The 20,346-nt window shown below is 47.8% G+C and overlaps 1 long non-coding RNA gene across 1 annotated transcript in view; it reads left to right on the plus strand.

Moving 5' to 3' along the window:
* Positions 1 to 20,038, plus strand: part of LOC140396766 (uncharacterized) — a 434,860-nt gene extending 414,822 nt beyond the window's left edge. The window contains exons 2-3 of the long non-coding RNA XR_011936632.1: positions 18,140 to 18,236; positions 18,615 to 20,038. This is a non-coding gene — a long non-coding RNA (uncharacterized lncRNA). The remainder of the gene's footprint in view (positions 1 to 18,139; positions 18,237 to 18,614) is intronic.
* The last annotated feature ends 308 nt before the right edge of the window (positions 20,039 to 20,346 follow it).

The raw sequence follows: 20,346 nt of genomic DNA on the forward strand, positions 1-20,346 counted from the left end.
GAGATTGCAAGGGAGGGATAGAGTGTGAGGGAGTGTTCTTGGAGATATGGGGAACTGGGTATCATGTGGGAAACACAATCCGGATTAATACATTTGCTGAGTAAACAAACTTGTTCCTAAATTATAAAATCAGATCCTGGATAAAGTAAATGTCCTTCATGCAGTATTGCACCATTTAAGTTGTGAATAACTGACAGAGTGTGATAGGTCAGTTATTGTGCAGAGCTGGAATAGAACTTGTCTTTCCCCAGTGAGAGGCCAGAAAGCAAACACGTGGCACAGCCGCTTTTAAAAATAATTGTAAAGCAATCTGAAAAAAGATAGACCTCCCTCTAATTAGTAAATGTGCGTCTGCTTTTATTGGGAGCAACACAGATGTTTTCAATATTAACAGCACAGGCAGCGCCCAGGGTCAGACAGATTGGAACTTACAATGAAGTTGATGCTGTGAAGTAAGCAGTGAGCTAAAGCGGACGCTGAGTTCACACATGGACACAGTGAATAGAAAGGATTACAGTGAGAATACTCGCGGTGATGGGAACTTGGAGGGAACCTGCAGGTGTTGGTCCCATCATCTCACAGCCAGACCACATCCAACGCCGATAAAGTGCGTGAAGTCCCGAAGGAGGACATGCATTCCTGGGGCTGGTTTAGCACACTGGGATAAATCGCTGGCTTTTAAAGCAGACCAAGGCAGGCCAGCAGCACAGTTCAATTCCCGTACCAGTCTCCCAGAGCAGGAGCCGGAATGTGGCGACTAGGGGCGTTTCCAGTAACTTAATTTGAAGCCTACTTGTGACAATAAACGATGTTATTTTCATTTCATTCCGTTTAACCTCAGCGGCTCTGTAGATGAGCAGATCATTCAATCCGACTGCACCGCCCTTTCCCTGGAGACATACATTTGATTTCTGTCACTCCTACCATTACCTGTGAAACCACTGTTGTATCTGCCGGCACCAGTGTCCCAGGCCATGCTGACCAGATCAGAACCACTCGCTGTGTGAATCGTTCAGAAGCAGTTTTCCCTTCGGGATGATTGGATTGGCTGGAGCTGGGTTATTGGGAATAAAAGACGATGGTGTGAGATTTGTTCCACACATTTAAGATGATATAGGTTTTGGATAATCTGGATATAAATGAACTGTCTCCATGAACAATATAAATATCTGTTGGAAAGATGTAACTGAAATATATGATCATGCAGCTACATTCATCAGCGAGTATTGCAGAGCCGGAACTGATAACAAATGGCAACGTGGGGAGACTACACGGTCACTCACACCTCCTCCACCATTCAATTTAATCACTGTTCAGCTTCTGCCTCAATGTCATTTCCCGCTTGTTCCTCAGGTCCTTTTATTACCTCATTTTCTGTAAGAATAATGGAGGCAGACACCCAAAGCAACATTTCAAACCGACCTGGACATTTACGGCCATAAGACCAAAAGACACAGGAGCTGAACTTGGTCACTGGGCCGAGCGAGCCTGCTCCGCCAGTCTATCATGGCTGATATGTTGGTCATCCTCATTCTCCTACCTTCTCTCCTTCTCCCCATAACTCCTGATCTCCTTATTAACCAAGATCCTATCTGTCTCTGTCTTAAAGACACTCAGTGATTTGGCCTCCACAGCCTTCTGCAGCAAAGAGTTCCACATATTCACCACCCTCTGGCTGAATAAATTCCTCCACATCTCTGTTTTAAAGCATCGTCCCGTTAGTCTGAGATTGTGTCCTCTGGTTCTAGTTTTTCCTACAAGTGGAAACAACCTCTCCACATCCACTCTATCCAGGCCTCGCAGTATCCTGGAAGTTGCAATAAGATCCCCGACATCCATCTAAACTCCACGATTACAGACCAAGAGTCCTCAACTGTTCCTCATACGACAACTTCATTCCAGGATCGTTCCAGTGAACCTCCTCTGGACCCTTTCCAAGGCCAGCACATCCTTCTTCAGATATGGGGCCAAAACTTCTCACAATGCTCCAAATGGGGTCTGACCAGAGCCTGATACAGCCTCAGAAGTACATCCCTGGTCTTGTACTCTCGGCATCTCGACATGAATGCTAACATTGCAATTGCCTTCCTAACTGCCGACTGAAACTGCACGTTAACCGCAAGAGAATCGTGAACAAGGCCTCCCAAGTCCCTTTGTGCGTCTGATTTCCGAAGCATTTCCCCATTTGGAGAATAGTCAATTCCTCCATTCCTCCTTCCAAAGTGCATAACCTCACACTTTTCCACACTGTATTCCATCTGCCACTTCTTTGCACAATCTCCCAGCCTCAAAGTCCTTCTGCAGCACCCCCCCCCCCCCCGCCCCCCCGCCCCGCCCCCCCCCCCCCCCCGGCGCTTCTTCAATGCTACCTGTCCCTCTACAGATCTTTGTATCATCTGCAAACTCTACAACAGTGTCTTCGGTTCCGTCTTCCCGATCATTAATGTATATTGTGGAAAGTTGTGGTCCCAGCACAGACCCCTGAGGCACATGGCTAGACACCGGCTGCCATCCTGACAAAGGCCCCTTTTTGCCACTCCCTGCCTCTGCCAGTCAGCCAATTCTTTTTCCATCCCAGGATCTTTCCCTGAACACCATGGGCTCTTTCCCAATTTAACAGTCTGTAATGCGGCACCGTGTCAAAGGCCTTCTGGAAATCTAAATAAATCACGTCCACTGGTTCTCCCTTGTCTAACTTCCGTGTTACAACCTCAAAGAACTCTAACAGATTTGTCAGACATGACCTCCTCTTGACGAAGCCGAGCTGACTCAGTCCTATTTTACCATGCACTTCCAAGTACTCCGCAATCTCATCTTCAATAATGGATCTAAAATCTTACCAAAGACCGACGTCAGGCTAACAGGCCGATAATATCCCGTCTTCTGCCTTCCTCCCTTCTTAACCAGCGGTGCTAAATTCGCCACTTTCCAGTCCTCTGGGACCCTTTCTGCCTTCAGTGATTCCTGAAAGATTCCCACCACTGCCTCCACAATCTCCTCAGCTATCTCTTTTAGAACCCTGGGATGTAGTCCACCCGGCACAGGTCATTCATCCACCTTCAAACCTTTCAGTTTCCGCAGAAATTTCTCCTTAGTGATGGCCACGGCACTCACCTCTGCCCCCTGGTTCTCCTGGGGCTCTGGCATCCCACTGGTGACTTCCACCGTGAAGACTGATGCAAAGTAACTATACAGTTGGCCTGTCATTTCTTTGTTACCTATTATTACGAACCCAATCACATTTTACAGTAGTCAAATGTCTTTTTTTGTCTCTCTCTTACCTTTTATATATTGAAAAAAACATCTTTCTATCTTCTTTTACATCACTAACTAGCTAGCCCTCAAATTTCATCTCCTCCTTCTTTATCGCTTGTTCAGTTGTCCTGTGCTCGCTATTAAAGGCTTCCCAATTTTCTGGCATCTCACTATACGCGCCACATTGTATGTTTTTTATTTTGCATTACTGCTGTCCTTGACTTCCCTCGTGAGCCATTGATTCCTTGTCCTCCCCTTAGCATGTTTCATAAACATACGAACTAGGAGCAGGAGTAGCCCATCTGGTACCTCGAGCCTGCTCCGCCATTTAATGAGATCATGGCAGATCTTTTGTGGACTCAGCTCCACTTTCTGGCCCGAACACCATAACCCTTAATCTCTTTATTCTTCAAAAAACTATCTATCTTTATCTTAAAAACATTTAATAAAGGAGCCTCTACTGCTTCACTGGGCAAGGAATTCCATAGATTCACAACCCCTTGGGTGAAGAAGTTCCTCCTAATCACAGTCCTAAATCTACTTCCCCTTATTTTGAGGCTTTCACCCGCCAGTGGAAACAACCTGCCCACATCTATCCTATACATTCCCTTCATAATCTTATATGTTTCTATAAGATCCCCCCTCATCCTTCTAAATTCCAACGAGTACAGTCCCAGTCTACTCAACCACTCCTCGTAATCCAACCCCTTCAGCTCTAGGATTAACCTAGTGAATCTCCTCTGCACACCCTCCAGTGCCAGTACGTCCTTTCTCAAGTAAGGAGACCAAAACTGAACAGAATACTCCAGGTGTGGCCTCACTAACACCTTATACAATTGCAGCAGAACCTCCCTAGTCTTAAACTCCATCCCTCTAGCAATGAAGGACAACATTCCATTTGCCTTCTTAATCACCTGTTGCACCTGTAAACCAACTTTTTGCGACTCATGCACGAGCACACCCAGGTCTCTCTGCACAGCAGCATGATTTAATATATTATAATTTAAATAATCATCCCTTTTGCTGTTATTCCTACCAAAATGGATAATCTCACATTTGTCAACATTGTATTCCATCTGCCAGACGCTAGCCCATTCACATAGCCTATCCAAATCCCTCTGCAGACTTCCAGTATCCTCTGCACCTTTTGCTTTACCACTTATCTTAGTGTCGTCTACAAACTTGGACACATTGCACTTGGTCCCCAACTTCAAATCATCTAACTAAATTGTAAACAGTTGTGGGCCCAACACTGATCCCTGAGGGACACCACTAGCTTCTGATTGCCAAACAGAGAAACACCCATTAATCCCCACTCTTTGCTGTCTATTAATTAACCAATCCTCTATCCGTGCTACTACTTTCTCGTTAATGCCATGCATCTTTATCTCATGCAGCAACCTTTTTTGTGTGGCACCTTGTCAATGGCTTTCTGGAAATCCAGATATACCACATCCATTGGCTCCCCGTTATCTACCGCACTGTTAATGTCCTCAAAAAATTCCACTAAATTAGTTAGGCACGACCTGCCCTTTATGAACCCATGCTGCATCTGCCCAATGGGACAATTTCCATCCAGATGCCTCGCTATTTCTTCCTTGATGATAGATACCAGCATCTCCCCTACTACCGAAGTTAAGCTCACTGGCCTATAATTACCCGCTTTCTGCCTACCTCCTTGTTTAAACAGTGGTGTCACGTTTGCTAATTTCGAATCCGCCGGGACCACCCCAGAGTCTAGTGAATTTTGGTAAATTATCACTAGTGTATTTGCAATTTCCCCAGCCATCTCTTTTAGCAGTCTGGGATGCATTCCATCAGGTCCAGGAGACTTGTCTACCTTTAGCCCCATTAGCTTGCCCATCACTACCTTTTTGGTGACAACAATCGTCTCAAGGTCCTCACCTGTCATAGCCTCACTTCCATCAGTCACTGGCATGGTATTTGTGTCTTCCACTGTGAAGACCGACCCAAAAAACCTGTTCAGTTCCTCAGCCATTTCCTCATCTCCCATTATTAAATCTCCCTTCTCATCCTCTGAAGGACCAATATTTACCTTAGCCACTCTTTTTTGTTTTATATATTTGTAGAAACTTTTACAATCTGTTTTTATATTCTGAGCAAGTTTACTCTCATAATCTATCTTACTCTTCTTTATAGCTTTTTTTAGTACGTTTCTGTTGCCCCCTAAAGATTTCCCAGTCCTCCAGTCTCCCACTAATCTTTGCTACTTTGTATGTTTTTTCCTTCAATTTGATAAACTCCCTTATTTCCTTAGATATCCACCGTCGATTTTCCCTCTTTTTACCATCCTTCCTTTTTTTTGGTATAAACCTTTGCTGAGCACTGTGAAAAATCACTTGGAAGGTTCTCCACTGTTCCTCAACTGTTTCACTATAAAGTCTTTGCTCCCAGTCTACCTTACCTAGTTCTTCTCTCATCCCATTGTAATCTCCTTTGTTTAAGCACAAAACACTAGTGCTTGATTTTACCTTCTCGCCCTCCATCTGTATTTTAAATTCCACCAAATTGTGATCGCTCCTTCCAAGAGGATCCCTAACTATGAGATCCTGAATCAATCCTGTCTCATTACACAGTACCAGATCTAGGACAGCTTGTTCCCTCGTAGGTTCCATTACATACTGTTCTACGAAACTATCGCGGATACATTCTATAAACTCCTCCTCAAGGCTGCCTTGACCGACCTAGTTAAACCAATCAACATATTGATTAAAATCCCCCATGATAACTGCTGTACCATTTCTACATGCATCTGTTTTTTCTTTGTTTATTGCCTGCCCCACCATAATGTTACTATTTGGTGGCCTATAGATTACTCCTATCAGTGATTTTTTTCGCCTTACTATTCCTGATTTCCACCCAAATGGATTCAACCTTATCCTCCATAGCACCGATGTCATCCCTTACTGTTGCCCGGATGTCATCCTCAAATAACAGAGCTACGCCACCTCCCTGACCATCCATTCTGTCCTTGCTAAAAATTTGATACCCTCGGATATTTAACTCCCAGTCGTGACCATCCTTTAACCATGTTTCAAGAATGGCCACTAAATCATAGTAATTCACGATGATTTGCGTCATCAACTCATTTACCTTATTCCGAATACGACGAGCATTCAGGTAAAGCACACTTATGTTGGCTTTTTTACCTCTGTCCTGAATCTTAACACCTCGATCAGTAACCTCTCCTAAGTTATATTTCCTCTTAACCTTTCTCCTAATTTTCCTTGTTGTTGAACACATATCTTCCTGTAACAACCTGCCGCGTCGCTTACCATTAATGTTTTCACTTCCCGTTTTATTCCTTTTAGTATTCCTGGTCCTATTCACTGAGCTCCCCTCAGTCACTGTCCTGTCGCCCTTTTTGATTTTTGACTGTGGCTTCTCTGCCTTACACTTTCCCCCTTACTGCCTTTTATTTCTGTCCCTGTTTTACTACCTTCCAACTTCCTGCATCGGTTCCCATCCACCTGCCACATTAGTTTAAACTCTCCACAACAGCTCAAGCAAACACCCCCCTCGGACACCTGTTCCAATCCTGCCCATCCTTCTCCTTGGGATGAAATTCTATTGTTCCTCCCGAATAACCCCCCACAACTCCTGCCATTGCTATTCCACTGTCTGCCATGCTAGGCCCCTTTTCCAATCAACTCTGGGCAGCTCCTCCCTCATGTCTTTGTCGTTACCCCTATTTAATTGTAATACGGTTACATCTGACTCCAGCTTCTCCCTCTCAAACTGCAGGGTAAATTCTAGCATATTGTGGTCACTGCCCCCTCAGGGTTCCTTCACCTTATGTTCTCTAATCAAGTCTGCCTCATTACACATCACCAAATCCAGAATTGCCTGTTCCCTAGTCGGCTCTGTCACAAGCTGCGAAAAAAAACCATCTCTTCGACTTTCCACAAATTCCTTTTCTTGGGATCCACGCCCAACATGATATTCTCAGGCCAGCTGCATATTGAACTCCACCATGATTATTGTAATGTTGCCTTTTTTACATGCCTTTTTTATCTCCTGATCTAATTTCTGCTCCACATTGTAAGGTTTTCGGGCAATTCGGCCCTTTTTGGACTGCCCAAGAATAAAACCCAGAGACTGTAAACTGGACACTTTTCAGCCAAGGGAACGTAACCAAATTTCCCAGCAGACTTGGTCCGCTGAGCTGAGTAGGGGCATAGGTATTTACAACCCCCCCCCCCCCCAGGAGCTACAAGGAAGAAGGAGCCAGACAACTAGATCAGATTAAACACAGAGACAAAGGGGCATGGTAATACAAAGGGGCCTGCCTGCAAGCAGGACAATGGGATGGTCATAGTCCCATGCAGATGTAAATGACTTGGCCTCCACCAGAGCAGAATCCAATCAACACCCCATCAACATAGCAAGGTGAGAATAGCAGCGATCTCCGGAGCAGATGAAAGACTTTGAAAATCTTCACAAGAGAGCTTAACCTTGTTATCTAAAAGAGCAGACTGTCTGGGCTCAGTATATTGCGCTGGAAAAGCCCTTGAAGATAAACGGTAGGAAAAAACCAAGTTGGAGGCGGACCTAGGGGAGGTACTCCAATCTTGACAGGAGCCGCCGGCAGGAACTCACTGGGTGGAGGGGGCGGAGTCGGCACCAAATTTAAATCGGGACAGGTCTGCCTGGCTGGAAGGAGCGGACCTGCGAGGAGAACCCGGACGTTGACAGGTCTGACCGGCTCAAAGGGGGCGGGACCAGCGGGAACTTTAAACTTGGACGATACAACGCAAATGCGAGGAAAACCCGGAAGTCGGCAGGTCTGACCGGCTCAAAGGGTGCGGGACCAGCAGGAACTTTAAACCTTACCAATTCAATGCAAAAGGGGCTAACCGAACACAGGAAAAAGCCAGGTAATTCAATATAAAAGGGGCTGTGTTTCGATTGAGGGTCGGTTGGCTTGACCTCTCCACCTTTGACTTGACCTCCGGCAGCCTGTGACTGTAAGTACCCTGCAGCAGCTTGTGAAACTCCCTTGACTTTGATAGTGGTTGAGGCTTTGGGGAAGGGGACTTGATTTGTGTTTTGTGCCATTGCTAAACTTGTGTAACAATAAGATTTTACGTTGTGTCCGTTATAGTACTTCCTGAATAGACTTAGTTGTGTTAGGCTTAAGCTTTTATTATAATGTATTCTGTTTGATGATTTTGACCTGGGTTTTGCAATAAACCTCGATTTGCTGATAATTGGAGTCGTTTAAATTCTTCAATCTCTCACCAGCGATCTCTGATCAAGTCATTGTTAAGATATTCCTCATCTTAATTCCGGGGTGGAGAATCTCGGGTCATCCTGAACGATTCGAACCCGTTCACTCAGGACAGGCTGCTGCTTAGGTAATAAACAGCAGTGTCCTATTCTCTCTCTTGGGAAAGCTACTCCAGCGAAGTAGGAACCGGGTGGGTGTTGTACCACCGGCAAGAGAGAGAATCACCTGGGCATTGGTGGGGGTCTGGATATCTGTGTGATATAAGCCTCAGGCTTCCGGTTAGGGATAAACGGCAGGCTTGATTCAGTGCTTTCTCCCGCGGAGGTGTCCCAGTGCGGCATCCCCTGGTCTCTGAAGTTTCAGTGCCAGCTGGAGGGAGACACACACAGATACTCAAACCCCAGATATCGTCCCAGTAGTGGAGTAGCAGAGATGGAACCCTCTACAATGGCGACCGCGGCAGGAGCCCGGTGGTTTGGAGTATGTGACTTGGCAGAGGGGGTGAGGGAACGAAGTAAAATGGAGGAGAGAATCTCCTCGTATATGTGGCAAAAGGTCAACCTCACCAAACCTTGGGTCTCAGAATTAATCAATGCGGAGCGACCTGTAATGGCGGCGGCCGCATGGACAGAAAGTAAGGCGCACAAAAGGCACTTGGAGAAGGCAGTGTGGCTGGTCTGCTTGTCCCAGCAGGTAGCCAAAACAGAGCGAAGGGTCGAAGAATTAGAGCAGGAGTTGGGAGAAGTTAGGGCCAGCGCAGGGGACAGCGCTAGCGCAGCGGAACGACTGCGGGAGGAATTGGCAGAAATTAAACAGGGCAGCCTACAGGAATGCGAGTCTAACCGGTGCGAGAAGGAATATCTCCACTGCCTGATAGTGGAGTGTAAGGAAAGGAACGGTGGCTCCAGGAACTCTATGCTCGGAGTACAGAGCAGTGTAGGAAGCTGGAGGGGAAGTCCGGGACATCCAGGCAGCGTACCGAGTGGCTCGCGAGGAAGTAGGGGACTGTGCTCACGGGCCGTGCCAGGCACGGATAACGGAGATGGAGGAGACCTTGCCCAAGGTCAGGGGACAGGTACACCTGGTAGGTCCAGGAGGGTTCCCAAGGGGCAAGGTGCTCCTCGCAGCGGATGATTCCCCAAATGCCAAGGGGAATAGACCGCCTCCTGATGCGCCGGGATTGTGTCCGGGTCGGCAGGGGGGGATCGGACTGCACGTTCAGGGGCAAGTCCAGGGGGGGTCAGCAGGGTACCCCAGCTGGCGGCGTGCCCGCCTGGTTTCGTATGTGGGTCCCCATGGGATGGGGACAGACCGCTGCCTGGGATGCCGGTGATGGGGCCGGGGCAGCAGGTAGGGTTTGGACCGCCCGGTCAGGGGCAGATCCAATGGGGATCAGGGGTGTATCCCCTGATAGCGGCGTCTCCTATGTGGGTAGTTAGCCCGGGGACAGGGGGGCTACCCAATGGGGCAGGAGAGCTGGACGCCGGGGAGGCGGAGGAGCAGGAACCCCAGGTAGGGCAGATGTGCCCTGTCAGGCAGAGCAGGTATGGTCCCCCAGCGGGGCTGGCAAATAGGGGACTGGTTGAGGGCGACATTATCATTCCTCATTGGGCAACCGCGCTCAGGGGAATGGTGGCCCACGTTCCCAGGTTAACTCCGAAAGGGGATCCGTCGCTTCATTTTATGGAGGTGGAGCAGGCAGCCAGCATTAATGACTGCGACGAGGGTGAGCAGGTAAGGATGCTCCTGATGACCCTAGATGCACAGCTATGCAGGGCAGTGACCTCCGGGAATGGGGGACGACCGGACACATGGGCGGCAGCACGGACTGCTGTGCTGGAGGCAATGGGTTTGAATCTGGGGAGCCCTTTCATGAGGGTGGGGAAACCAAGCAGCAACCAGGGGAATCTCCCACTATGTTCGCAGACAGGCTGTGGATTGTCTATGTGGAGGCATGCGGGGTTCCCGCGGATAGACAGAATTTAGGGGAGAGAAAAGCCCACTGGCTAAAGACCCTAGTAGCTAACTGTCTCCCTAATGTTAGGGCAAAAGCCGAACACTGGTTCGAACCGCAGACCCCGGCCCTTAATGAGGAAGAGGTCCTTAGGAAACTCACCCTCGCATATCGCAATGGGGAGAGGAGTGAGGAAAAGCCCCTTAAGGGTAAGGTGCATGAAATCGCGCCAGCACCCCCTACGAGAGAGTGGAAGCATGAGGGCACCCGGATCTCCGACAAGAGACCGGTATGCTACGGGTGTGGTAAGGCCGGGCATTTCAAGCGGGAGTGTGAGAACCCTAGCAAGGAGGAAAGGGTCAGACCCCGGCGGCAGGAGTAGCTGCCCCGGAAACCATCGATTTAAAAAAACTTTAAGCCTTTTTGCAGAGCCTAGCAGCTGGGTCGGGACAGGTGGCAATGGCAATGGGCCAGGACCTGCCCCCACCCACACCACAAGAACCCGTATGACTACCCAGGGAGCAGCCTCAGGAAAAAGGGAGCGCAGGGGTAGTTCTAGCCCCAGACCCTGGTCCGGTCCAGGTGCAGGGTCCCATTCTGGAGGCTGCCTCAGTGGCTATTTGCAGTTTAAATCCCTTAAGGTGGGACCCATGCGAACGCCACATCAGTCAATTTAAATTGTTCCACCCCATAAGGGCAAGAAAGAGCAAGTTGGGGGGAAGACTGGGGGTGGTAGTGGAGAAACCCCCCGTAGAATTAACGACGGTGGGGGAGGTCCCTGACTCCACAGTCACACAACCGGTGACAAGGTGTTGTCCCGAAGGGGCAGTCCCAAAGAAACCGACAGTGCTGCAAGCACCCAGCCCAGGGACAGTAACGATTCCCAAGCCCTTACCTGTGGGTCAGGTGGCCTGTCTTAGTATAGAGGCTAGGGAGGCAGAGGAGAGGGAGGTATCACCTTGGGCGTGGGAACCATCCAGGGGACGAAGGAGCAATCGGGTCTCCAAGCCCCCGGTAAGATGGTCCCCAGTAGAAGGGAACGGTGAGGGATGTAGGACATTATCCAGTGCTGCCACAGGTAGCCCAGTCTCCGGAGGGAGCAGAAAGGGATCCCCGAACCCCTTTGGGGAAGGAGAGGCAAGGGGCAGTCCGGACCCCCGCGAGGGGAAGGTCTGGCCCGAGCCGTTGGTCCAAACAGGTGAACAGCCCCAGTATAGCGGGGTCCAGTTTTAATTTGGCCACCCGGAGACGGGTGGCATTGTATATAGCATTCCCCCCCTGTTAGTTCTAATTAGTGTTTAGTGGTGTGTGGGTTATTTAGGATCGTGGGATCACAGAAGCGCACAGTGCAGTGATATAATGATTGAGCAGCAGGCACTAGGACCCTGGTGGAGCCGGTCTGTGGACACAGAACCACAGACAGGCTGCGGCAATTTCATGTCAATTTCCCAACTTCAAAGCGGGAGCTGCTGCTGCCGCTGGATAGAAGCCATGCACTTTAAGGTAGGTAGTTCTGTAGAGGCAAGGATGCGTTTTGTCTCTTTTACAGATGGGGCACCCGACGATGTGGAGCTTGCTGATGATCTTGGCGATGGTGGGACCGGGAGAAATCCGCAGAGGCGAGACTGAACAGTCCTTCGTCTATGGGTGCTCTGGCGGCAGAGCCCCTCTTGTCACTACCGGACAGGGAGACCAGGTGGCCACAGAGCAGACCCGCTACTCACACCTGGGAAGGTGGCCTGGGTGGCTGGGGTCGAACTCGACCAGGTACTCCAGCCACCAGAGCTTCACCTATGGAGAGGCCTCTGTACTCTGCGAGGAGATACAGGTGGCGACTGACCGGGTTAGGGTGACTGAGGGCAGGCGGGTGTGTTTAACCTGTAAGGGGGACGTTCCTTTGGGGAGATGGTGGTGGCTCAGGAAGCTGAGCCTGGACATGAGGATCGGTCCTCGGACGGGGAACGCCTGGACAACAACACCTACCGGACCATCAAGGGGTCAACGGGTAGGATCACCGTTTGCTGGGATAAGTGGTGGGCTTCTGACCAGGGCATTTATTTGTGTTTATGGGGGTCTACCAAGGCATGTCCACAAGGGGCATCGATCACTTTTGTTAGGTGGTGGCAGAACCCAGGGAACGGGATGAATTGACCGCAGTGGGGAGGGATGTGTAACGCCCAGGGAAGGGATGACTGTAAAAGCTACCGAACTGCTGGTTCAGGTAAAGAGACCCCTGCCCACAGCCCAACCAATCGACCCTTACAACTGTCCGATCACCACCAGGGGGGCCTGAGAATGGTTTAGTGTTTGTCCCCACAAAGAAAATGTTGTACCAGGGGGTACATTATGCTGTCGCCTCAGTTGTACTGAACCTCTCAGCTGCAGGTATCGACGATGGAGGAAAAATGAAGAGCCTTCAACGGGAAGAAGCGAAGTGCAGCCAAGAAAAGAGGATCCTTAGTGAAATAAAGAGATTCAAATGTAAATAGGTGTATGGATTCGCGGGTTTCAGTTACTTGATTGTGATATATGTACAGGGACCCTTACGTTTGGGGTTCCGGTGAAATGTGTGTATGTTACTGTGTGTTTGAATTAAGTATGGTCTTGTCTTTCCCTTTCAATGAAATTAGGGGTAGCCTAGATTAAGGGAACTGTCTTGGGACTTGTAGTTTCGCATGTTGTTGAGGGGGGGCCTACGGTCCACACAAAAGGAAATGATTGCCCTTCACCTGTGTCGATACGGTCCAAGCAGGTAGGGACGTATCGAAGGGGCATCTGTAAGGTTTTCGGGCAATTCGGCCCTTTTTGGACTGCCCAAGGATAAAACCCAGAGACTGTAAACTGGACACTTTTCAGCCAAGGGAACATAACCAAATTTCCCAGCAGGCTTGGTCCGCTGAGCCGAGTAGGGGCATAGGTATTTACAAACCCACCCCCAGGAGCTACAAGGAAGAAGGAGCCAGACAACTAGATAAGATTAAAACACAGACAAAGGGACACGGGAATACACACGGGGCCTGCCTGCAAGCAGGACAATGGGATGGTCATAGCCCCATGCAGATGTAAATGACTATGCCTCCACCAGAGCAGAATCCAATCAACATAGCAGCGATCTCCAGAGCAGATGGAAGACTTTGAAAATCTTCACAAGGGAGCTCAACCTCGTTATCTCAAAAAGCAGACTGGAGGCGGACCTAGGGGAGGTACTCCTATCTTGACAGGTCTGACCGGCTCAAAGGGGGCAGGACCAGCGGGAACTTTAAACCTTATGGATTCAATGCAAAAGGGGCTGGCCGAACACAGGAAAAAGCCTGGTAAAACGGATATAAAAGGGGCTGTGTTTCGATTGAGGGTCGCTTGGCTTGACCTCTCCACCTTTGACTTGACCTCCTGCAGCCTGTGACCGTAAGTACCCTGCAGCAGCTTGCGAAACTCCCTTGACCTTGATAGTGGTTGAGGCTTTGGGGAAGGGGACTTGATTTGTGTTCTGTGTCATTGCTAAAACTGTGTAACAATAAGATTTTACGTTGTGTCCGTTATAGTACTTTCTGAATAGACTTAGTTTGTGTTAGAGTTTAAGATTTTATTATAATTTTTTCTGTTTGATGATTTTGACCTGGGTTTTGCAATAAACCTTGATTTGCTGATAATTGGAGTCGTTTCAATTCTTCAATCTCTCACCAGCGATCTCTGACCAAGTCATTATTAAGATATTCCTCACCTTAATTCCGGGGTCGAGAATCTAGGGTCATCTTGAACAATTCACTCAGGACAGGCTGCTGGTTAGGTAATAAACAGCAGTGTACTATTCTCTCTCTTGGGAAAGCTACTCCAGCGAAGTAGGAACGGGTGGGTGTTGCACCACCGGCAAGAGAGAGAATCACCTTGGCATTGGTGGGGGTCTGGATATCTGTGTGATATAAGCCTCAGGCTTCCGGTTAGGCAGGCTTGATTCAGTGCTCTCTTCCGTGGAGGTGTCCCCGTGCGGCATCCCCTGGCCTCTGAAGTTTCAGTGCCAGCTGGAGAGAGACACACACAGATACTCAAACCCCAGATATCGGCCCAGTAGTGGAGTAGCAGAGATGGAACCCTCTACACAGGGAAATGCTGGAATCCATCATCAAGGAAGAAAGAGCGAGGCATCTGGATTGAAATTGTCCCATTGGGCAGACGCAGCATGGGTTCATAAAGGGCAGGTCATGCCTAACTAATTTAGTGGAATTTGTTTAGGAATTTATCAGTGCGGTAGATAACGGGGAGCCAATGGATGACGTATATCTGGATTTCCAGAAATCTTTTGACAAGGTGCCACACAAAAGTTGCTGCATAAGATTAAGGTGCATGGCATTAAGGGGAAAGTAGTCGCTTGGACAGACGATTGGTTAATGTATGGAAAGCAAATAGTGGGGTTTATGTTCCTCTGGTTGGCAATCAGTAGATAGTTAAAGGCAGCACGGTAGCCTTGTGGATAGCACAATTGCTTCACAGCTCCAGGGTCCCAGGTTCGATTCTGGCTTGGGTCACTGTCTGTGCGGAGTCTGCACATCCTCCCTCTGTGTGCGTGGGTTTCCTCCGGGTGCTCCGGTTTCCTCCCACAGTCCAAAGATGTGCAGGTTAGGTGGATTGGCCATGATAAATTGCCCTTAGTGTCCAAAATTGCCCTTAGTGTTGGGTAGGGTTACTGAGTTATGGGGATAGGGTGACGGTGTTGACCTTGGGTAGGGTGCTCTTTCCAAGAGCTGGTGCAGACTCGATGGGCCGAATGGCCTCCTTCTGCACTGTAACTTATATGATAGTGGTGTCCCTCGGGCATCAGTTTTGGGCCCACAATTGTTCACAATTTATAGAGATGATTTGGAATTGGGGAGCAAGTGCAATGTGTCCACGTTTGCAGACGACACTAAGATGAGTGATAACGCAAAAAGTGCAGAGGATACCGGAAGTCTGCAGAGGGATTTGGCTAGGTTAAGTGAATGGGCTAGGGTCTGGCAGATGGAATTCAATGTTGACAAATGTGAGGTGATCCATTTTGGTAGGAATAACAGCAAAAGGGATTGAGAGGTATGGGAAGCGTGGATAGCAACAACTTTTTCCAAGAGTGGGGTGTATTATTAAAACATGCTGCCATGCAGAGAGATCTGGGTGTGCTAGTGCATGAGTCGCACAAAGTTGCTTTACAGGTGCAACATGTGATTAAGAAGGCAAATGGAATTTTGTCCTTCATTGCTGGAGGGATGGAGTTTAAGACTAGGGAGGTTCTGCTGCAATTGTACAAGGTGTTAGTGAGGCCACACCTGGAGTATTGTGTTCAGTTTTGGTCTCCTTACTTGAGAAGTGTCGTACTGGCGCTGGAGGGTGTGCAGAGGAGATTCACTAGATTAATCCCAGAGCTGAAGGGGTTGGATTACGAGGAGAGGTTGAGTAGACTGGGTCTGTACTCGTTGGAATTTAGAAGGATGTGGGGGGGGGGGGGGGGGGGGATCTTATAGAGACATATAAAACTATGAAGGGAATAGAGAGGATAGATGCGGGCGGTTGTTTTCACTAGCAGGTAAAAACAGAAATAGGGGGCATAGCCTCAAAATAAGGGGAAGTAAATTTCGGACTGAATTAGGATGAACTTCTTCACCCAAAGGGTTGTGAATCTATGGAATTCATTGCCCAGTGAAGCAGTAGAGGCTCCTTCATTAAATGTTTTTAAGAGAAAGAGATAGTTTTTTGAAGAATAAAGGGATTAAGGGTTATGGTGTTCGGGCCGGAAAGTGGAGCTGAGTCCACAAAAGATCAGCTATGCTCTCATTGAATGGCGGAGCAGGCTCGACGGGCCAGATGGCCTACTCCTGCTCCTAGTTCTCATGTTCTTATCTTCTTTCGGTCAACCAATTTTGTATCCAGTCATCCAATTTTTCCTGGAACCCATGTCTCGTAACTTTCTGAATGAACCCACCATGGGGAATCTTATCAAATGCCGTACTGAAATCCATATACACCACATCCACTTCCCGATCTTGTTCAATGTTTCTCATCATATCCTCAAAGAATTCATGAGGCTTGCGAGGCATGACATGCCCCTCACAAAGCCATGCGGACTATATTTAAGCAAACTATGTTTTTCTTAATAATCATAAATCCTAACACTCAGAATCCTTTCCAATAATCTGTAATTCCCAGGGTTTTCCCTATTCCCTTTCTTAAACAGGGGAACAACATTCGCCTCCCTCCAATCATCCGGTACTACTCCAGTGGAGAGTGAGGATGCAAAGATCATCGCCCACGGCGCAGCAATCCCCTCTCTCGCTTCCCGTAGTAAGCTTGGATATATCCCGTCAGGCCCAGGGGACTTATCTATCCTGATGCTTTTCAAATTTTCCAGCACATCCTCCTTATTAATATCATCCTATTTGAGCCTATTAACCTGGTTCACACTGTTCTCACGAGCAACAAAGTCCCTCTCTCCAGTGAATACTGAAACAACATATTCACTTCGGGCCGCCCCTACCTCCTCAGACTCTCGGCACAAGTTCCCTCCACTAGCCCTGATTGGCCCTACTCTCACTCTGATCATCACCTTATTTCTCACATAAGTGTAGAACGGCTTGGGGTTTTCCCTAACCCTTCCCGCCAGGACTTTTTCATGCCCCATTCTAGTTTTCCTCAGTCCATGTTTTAGTTCCTTTCTGGCGACCTTGTAACGCTCGAGAGCCGAGTCAGATCCTTGCTTCCTCAACCTTACGTAAGATTCTTTCTTTCTCTTGTCTAGAAGCTCCACCTCTCTTGCCATCCAAGGCTCCTTCACCTTACCATTCCTTCCTCGTCTCAGTGGGACAAAACTATTCAGCACACGCAGCAAGTGCTCCTGAAACAATCCCCACATTACTGTTGTGCATTTCCCCAAGAACAACTGTTCCCACTTCATGCTCATCAGTTCCTCTCTAATGGCAGTAGAATTTCCCCTCCCCCAATTAAATACCTTCCCATACTGTCTGTTCCCCTCCCTCTCCATGACTATGGTAAGGGTCAAGGGTTGTGCTCACTGTCACCGAAATGCTCTCCCACTGAGACATCTGATAACTGGCCCGGTTTGTTGCCAAGCACCAAATCAAATATGGCCTTCCCTCTAGTCGGCCTATCTGCATAATGAGTCAGGAATCCTTCATCGACACACCTGACAAAATCTGCTCCATAAATCCATTTGCACTAAGGATGTCCCAGTCAATGTTAGGGAACTGGAAGTCACCCATGACGTCTCTGTTACTTCTGCACATTTCCAAGATCTGCCGCCCAACCTGATTCTCCAGATCTCTGCTGCTATTGGGGGATCTGTAGAAGACTCCAAATAAAGTGACGGCTCGTTTCTTGTTTCTGACTTCCAGCCATACTGACTCAGTAGAAAAACATTCCTCAATAACTCTGTTTCTGCAGATGTGAAGCACCTTTCCAGCGGTTTCCCTTACCTCCCACATCCTACAGGAGGAGCATGCAACTGCCTTAACTTCCACCCCTTCTGATCCGAATTCCCAAAGTGATGCAAAAGGAAATAAAAGCAAGATTAACACCCAATAGGCCCTTATCAATATTGTTGCTACTCTCTAGTGAACCCTCTAAAATTGGTCATTCTGCTGTATGATATAACTATAGCTTGCTGCCCCCTTAAAAAAACCACAACTCTTACCTTGCAGAATATAGCTGAGATTCTGCCCTGTGAACCGGTCGCGAGGCTCCGCCCTCCGGACACTGCTCCCATGATTCCTAGCTGCTCCTGGGGTTCCTGTTAAGGTAAGTACCCGAGCGACACAATATTTATATTTACCCCCGCCCGTCCTTGCATCGATCTCTATAACCATCCACCCAGAGCGCCCTCTGTCAGCATCCCTGTTGCTTCTCTCAGTAATAATTCTCGACCTCTGCCCATCCTGTTTGTTGCATTATCCTTTCAGTGCCTCTGCCAGTTTGCCCCTCGCCTCCTACACACAGCGCACGATAGTTTCCAATTCAATTCACAATATTCCGAAATTGTTTATTCACATGCAATTTAACCGTGTTACTAATTATTCTGTGTTTGTGGATAATTATATTGTTTATGGAAAACAATGACGGTGTATTTGTCAGTATATAAGTCAATATAGTCGCACGTTTTTTTATTTCCGTTAACAGATGAACAATTATGTTGTTGCTTCACCCATTCGGTTGCACATCTCTCAATACAATTCAGAAGTTACTGATTGAATGAAGCAATCCTGATATAACTGAATTGAAAGGACTGTGGATTTTCGATTCTGCTGTCATGTCGAGGCAAAGAGCAAAACAGACGTCTAATTAATGCCATCTCCCACTTTGCTATTGGATTGGATTGGATTTGTTTATTGCCTCTTGTACCGAGGTACAGTGAAAAGTATTTTTCTGCGAGCATCGCAACAGTTCATTAAGTACATGGGAAGAAAAGGGAATAAAAGAAAATCCATAATAGAGCAACACGAGGTATATAATCTAACTGCATAAGCGCCGGCATCGGATGAAGCATACAGGGGTGTAGTGTTAATGAGGTCAGTCCATAAGAGGGTCGTTTAAGAATCTGGTGACAGCGGGGAAGAAGCTGTTTTTGAGTCTGTTCGTGCGTGTTCTCAGACTTCTGTATCTCCTGCCCGATGGAAGAAGTTGGAAGAGTGAGTAAGCCGGGTGGGAGGGGTCTTTGAGTATGCTGCCCACTTTCCCCAGGCAGCGGGAGGTGTAGATAGACTCAATGGATGGGAGGATGGTTTGTGTGATGGACTGGGTGGTGTCCACGACTCTCTGCAGTTTCGGTCCTGGGCCGAGCAGTTGCCATAGCAGGCTGTGATGCAGCCAGATAGGATGCTTTCTATGGTGCATCTGTAAAGGTTGGTAAGGGTTCATGTGGACATGCCGAATTTCCTTAGTTTCCTCAGGAAGTATAGGCGCTGTTGTGCTTTCTTGGTGGTAGCGTTGACGTGGGTGGACAAGGACAGATTTTTGGAGATGAGCACCCCGAGGAATTAGAAACTGCTAATCATCTCCACCTCGGCCCCATTGATGCTGACAGGGGTGTGTACAGTACTTTGCTTCCTGAAGTCAATGACCAGCTCTTTAGTTTTGCTGGCATTGAGGATGCGATTGTTTCTGTTTAAAATACCTGCAGAAATATGTAATTTGTTATCCTCCGTGTTTCCTATCACATTTTTCAAAACTTAATTTCGGATATTGTAAGATCTGTTTTCTCTTTCCACATGTATTTCCTTTACAGCATATTATGTTACAAAGCCCTTCCCTTACGGGTCTTCTTCTACTGATATCTACTTATTATCTTCATGTTCTATTTCTCGTTCTAATTTAGTATCTATTAGTCAGTTATCATTTTGATCTATCATTCTGTACACCCACTATCTACATTACCGTCACTTCGCCATTTGGTTACTGTATTTCTCTCTGCTTATCGCTCCTTCGAGTTCATATTACCTTATCCTCATCGATATCAGTCACCAACCATTTAGTTACTAATCTCGCTTTCTCTTCCCCACCCCCTCACTCAATCTCCCACACCCTCTCTCACACACATACCCGTCCTCTCCATCTCTTCCTTTCCTTGTGATATGTAACAAGCAAATTTCAATGTTTTTTGAGGACTAATAATGTCCTTAAATAAAGGTGCGCAGTGGATGCCGATTGTATTCTGTTGCTTCATTGCAAGAAACGATCCTTACTGTGATGTGATGCTAATAAATTAACAATTAGTTTTAGTGGGTATTTCAGTATCGTCTTCAACTCCTCTCGGAACTTCCTCTGTGTCAGGACATAGATACCCGTGTTAGTACAAGAACTGAAAACCTGAAGCATGCTGGCGACAACCTCCACAATGTAAAGTCTGTCAGTG

Source organism: Scyliorhinus torazame, chromosome 20 (assembly GCF_047496885.1).
Source record: "Scyliorhinus torazame isolate Kashiwa2021f chromosome 20, sScyTor2.1, whole genome shotgun sequence".
Taxonomy (NCBI): domain Eukaryota; kingdom Metazoa; phylum Chordata; class Chondrichthyes; order Carcharhiniformes; family Scyliorhinidae; genus Scyliorhinus; species Scyliorhinus torazame.